Source organism: Ambystoma mexicanum, chromosome 1p, assembly GCF_040938575.1.
Source record: "Ambystoma mexicanum isolate Mex_15411 chromosome 1p, UKY_AmexF1_1, whole genome shotgun sequence".
NCBI classification, from domain to species: Eukaryota; Metazoa; Chordata; class Amphibia; order Caudata; family Ambystomatidae; genus Ambystoma; species Ambystoma mexicanum.
In genome coordinates, this window is record NC_090921.1 from 212,215,000 (window position 1) to 212,220,102 (window position 5,103).

Genomic DNA, 5,103 nt, shown 5'->3' on the forward strand with positions numbered 1-5,103 from the left:
CTAGTTTTAAGTTGTTGGTGTGGGTCCTAGGGATTGCGGCCATGGAATCAGTTGGGGAAGGAGTGCTCTTTTCCTGCAGACTAGGATTTCAGTTTTCCCAGGGTTGAGGATGAACTGGTTGGTCGTCATCCAGTGGTCAATATCTGAGTGGCATGATGACAGGTCAGGACTGTTGGAGCCTGGAGATTTGGGGATTTTAAGGATGATCTGGGTGTCATCTGCGTAGTTGTAGCAAGTAAGATTGTTGGAGGGGATGATTGCAGGCAGGGGTTTTAGGTAAAGGTTGAAGATTAGGGGAGATAGGGATGCTCCTTGTGGGACCCCTTTTCTTAATGGTCGTGAGGTGGAGGTGAACAGGTGGAAGTGCATGATTTGTGAGTGATTAGAGATGAAAGAGAAGATCCCTGCAAGGGCTGTGTTTTTGATTCCTAGTGTGTGTAGCCTGTCTAGTAGGATAGTGTAATCAATGGTATCGGAGGCTGCAGAGAGGTCAAGGAGAATGGGTACAGCACAGCCTTCTGCGTCAGCTGTTCTTTTTAGGTCGTCCCAGATGGAGACTAGGGAGGATTCTGTTCCTCTAACCGGCCTGAAGCCCGATTGTGCAGGGTCTAGGAGGTTGTTGGCTTCAGTGAATAGACCAAGCTTCTTGTATGCTGTGCGGTCCATGAATTTGGTCATGAAGCGTGTTTTGGAGATTGGCCGGTAGTTCTGGAGGAGGAGTGGGTCGACTGTCGGTTTTTGGAGAATGGGTTTGATGTAGGGGGTTTTTAGGGATTCTGGGAAGGATCCTGATGTGTGTGAGTGGTTGAGGATTGAGCGTGCGATACTGCCTGCACAGGTTGAGGCTCGGATGTTTTTGAGGAGTGTGGGTGGGCAGGGTTCCTCAGGGGAGCCTGATGGGTGGCTTTGTTGTAGGAGCGAGTGGAACTCCTGGTGCGAAATGGGAGAGAAAGAGTTGAAGGTTTGTATCGAGGCGGGATTTTGACAAAGGTCTGCCTGTGAGCAGGTAGAGGGCGGGGGCATGTGTTTCAATTTAGAGATGATGGCAGAGTGTCTGTAAATGGTGACATTACGGAAGTGTAATGATGAGGTGTCACATAGTGTTTGGGAGACGGGTGGGGGATGGCTCGAGCAGACCGGGGAGTTTAATTTGGATATTATTCTATGCAGTTCCTTGCTCGGGTTTCGAGCGTTTAGGATTCTGTTCCCATAGAATGTTTTCTTGGTTTTTCTGATTTCCAGTCTGTATGCTTAGGTTATTCTTGCTGGGACGGTTTTGTTCTGGGCCGTAGGGGTGGTTCTCCAGGTCTATTCCAGATGGTGCCTGTTTTTGTTTGTGATTTGTGGATGGCAGTGAACCACCTGGGTGTGGGTCCTGATCTCTGAGAGGTCTTATTTTGTTGGAGTGAGCGGTGTAAAGGAGTTTGAAAGACAGAGGTCGAAGATTCTGATAGCTGGTAGTCTTTTCTGGAGGGAAAGTGTAGGGAGAGAGTTGATGAGGCAGTTTGCTAGATGTAGGGTGATTACGACTTTATTACATAGTGGAATGAGCGGGGAGGTGGTTGGTGGTTGTCGTGTGTGGCCTTGGCCGCCGGACGCTGAGGTCAGTGGTATGGAGAAGTAACTTGCTGAGTTATCGGTCCATGGTAGGGGGTGGGAGGGCTGGGTAGATATGTTTGTAGTGCTGAAGATTGCATCGAGGGTGTGACCTCCCGTGTGGGTGGGTGTGGATATGTATTGTGTCAGGTTGAGGGATCAGGTTATAGGATTTGAGTGTGAGTCTAACCAGATGTTGAAATCTCCTAAAATGGTAAGTGTTGGATGGAGGTTGAGATTGGTGACCAGCACTTCACAAAGTGTGTCTGTGGGGTTTTGTTGTAGCCAGAGGGTCTGTAGATGAGTAGGAAGCTGTGCGAGGTGGAGGGTGAGAGTTGAAGTTTCAACCTCAACCAACATCTATTCATAGTCTTTGATGTTGGTTGAGGTGTCCTTAATTATTAGTGGGAATTGGTGTTTGTGAAGTATCGCAAGTCCTCCACCCATTCCCCATCTGTTCCAGACAGTAAGGTTGTAGCTGGGTGGGAAGACCTAGTGCGCGATGGGCTCATAATCGTCAGCAAAGCAGGTCTCACTGATGAAAAGGATGGCTGGGTTTTTTTCTGTGATGAGGGAAGAGAAGTGGAATTTATTTTTGGAGACTGACCGTCGTTGATGAGTATGAAGGATAGTTGGTGGGGTGTTCTTGTAGGTGCTGGGCGGGTAGGGTTGTGAGTGGTGAGGGGGCAGAGAGGTGGGCAGTGCAGGGCCAGGGGAGAAGGTGCAGTGTGGAGAAAGTGGAACCGCGGGAATGGAAGATGAAGGGAATCGGGCTAGGACCGGCTTGGGTGCGGGTGGGTAAGTTTGGGTCAGTGGGGTGGCAGTGTTTGCGATCTGGGCTGTACTTCTTCCCATTCTTAGAATCACAACTGGAGAACATTTGTAGCCGCTCAGCACTGCAAGGATCTTGAGTGATGGATCCTCTTATTTGGATTTGGCAGTGGGGACAAAAAAGGTAACAGTGATGCAGCAAAAGATATTTCAACTGGGCTTTCATGGAAGCCACTATTCTATTCAAGAGGCATGCCTTTGTTAAATAGTGACTGCAAGCAGGTGGATTCATCGCAAAGGCTTTCTGGGACGTCCCAAATCTTGAAATTGTTAAAACCTATAGTTTTCAGAGATCTCACTTTACCCAATGTCACGTGTTAAAGAGTGAACCATGCATGTTAGTTTAGGCTCATAACATTTATTTGTGTTATGGTATTTGTAGTTCAGCATTTATAATGTGTATGCAAAATGAAATGTGCTAAAAATACTAGTATTTGCAGAAAATGACTATGAGCTGTTTCCATATATCTTTAAGAAACACAAGTGCAGGTTCAGACTGGCCTATCGGGCAATAGGGCCATGCCCTAAACAAAAACACAAAATGCTAATTTGGGTCAATTTCTTTGGTCAAACTGGGCCACTTTTTTGTCAAATGTGGGCCAGCTTGATGAGTTACTTCACCGTGCGGCTAGTAGTTCCGACCAATGTTACTGAATAAATATTCTTTAAAATGCATAATTTGCATAACATTTTATCAAAAACTTCCACCTTGGGTAGTACTCAAATAGTCTCTCACGTAAGGAATGAATTGCCATTTGCAACTGTGGGCCACATCTTCATTGGTGGTCGAGACAGTTGTATGCCCCAGTCCGACCCTGCACGAGTGTGAATGGGCTAGTGATGTTCAGTGAGGAAGGTGGCTGTGGTTTGTCACCTTACTAGCATCTGTGGGCTGTAGAATTCTTTTGTGTGGCGGAAGAGAAAACATTCACCTCGCGCACTGAAAACATTCACATCTCGCACTGAAAACATTCACATCTCGCACTGAAAACATTCACCTCTCGCACTGAACACATTCACCTCTCGCACTGAACACATTCACCTCTCGCACTGAAAACATTCACCTCTCGCACTGAATACATTCACCTCTCACACTGAAGATATTTACCTCTCGCACTGAAAACATTCACCACTGGCACTGAACACATTCACCTCTCGCACTGAAAACATTCACCTCTCACACTGAAGATATTTACTTCTCGCACTGAAAACATTCACCACTGGCACTGAACACATTCACCTCTCACACTGAAGATATTTACCTCTCGCACTGAAAACATTCACCACTGGCACTGAACACATTCACCTCTCACACCGAAAACATTCACCTCTCGCACTGAAAACAGTCACCTGTCGCACTGAAAACATTCACCTCTCACACGGTGTCAGGAAACTAGATATACAGATCTCCTCAGATAGATGTCAACCTGTATGGATAGGTTTCTAAGTGATCTGAACACGGCTGATTTTGCTGCGGCCGGAAAGTTTGCATGACGAAGGTGCGAACTACCAAAAGTTTGCACCTTTCTCATGTGAACACACTTACATACTATGGGTGCTGCAGGGGTTTCCCCCCACAACCCTCGCAACCCCCACTCACTATACTGTAAAGTATATTGAGCGGGGTGTTGCAGGGGACACCCCTGCAGCCCCCTTTTTTGTTGGTTTTTTTGCGGGGGCGCTGCGGGGTTGTACCCCGCAACACCCGCTCACTATGCCACACAGTTTAGTGAGTGGGGTGTTGCAAGGGACACCCCTGTAGCCCCTGCAGTCTTTTTATTTATTTTTTTACTTACCTGCAAAAGTTCGAACCTTGGTGCATTTTTCGGTCGTTTTGTACGGTCTGACCTTTTTTTCGGTCCAATCGTACAAAACCTTCTGGCAGGGTTATCGCTGCCTTTTATCATTATGCAGTCAATAAAATGTGTATTTAATGGTTATAATAAAATCTATTTATTTTTTACCTAACAGTTTTTAAGGTGCAAACCTAGCTCACAATGAGAGTGCCGTACAGCATATACAATAACAATATATTCAATTTAGCAATCCATAAAAAGCAACTGCAATATAAAAATATAGCAACCAGGGGGCCTCATTAAGACCCAGGCGGTAAGGGGTTAACGGCGCCGTAAAAAGTGGCGGCGCCGTTAACCCCCTTACCGACTAATTACGAGGTCCCTTTGCGGCTCCCTACCTTAACGGCTGGTTTTACCAGCCGTTAAGGATTGGACCTGCAAAGGGACCTTGGAGGTAATTACGGTATCGCAATTTGCGGTACAGTAACTACCGCCTTCCCCATTTCCATTGTGCCCTATGGGGGCAAAAATGGGAATGCGGAAGGGCCAATGGTGAATGGGGAATTACCGCCCCGCCAACCTTGGAATGGGGCGGTAATTCCGCCATTCACCATGGCGGAATCGGTAAAATACCGGCGGCAACCATGGCGCTACTAGCGCCATGGTTACCGCACGGGTCGTAATGAGGCCCAATATCTTTTTAATAGTGAGATAACAAACATTGATGCACCATGTAATAATTCACCATCTCCTGAGACTAGTGGCACTGACTGTGATGTAGCGCAGCTCATTCCTGGTGCACCAGTGGCAGTCTGTGCCTACTGGGCACTGGGGCCGTGCCCATCCGCCATGGAACTATGTCAGGCAGATGGGAGGTGTT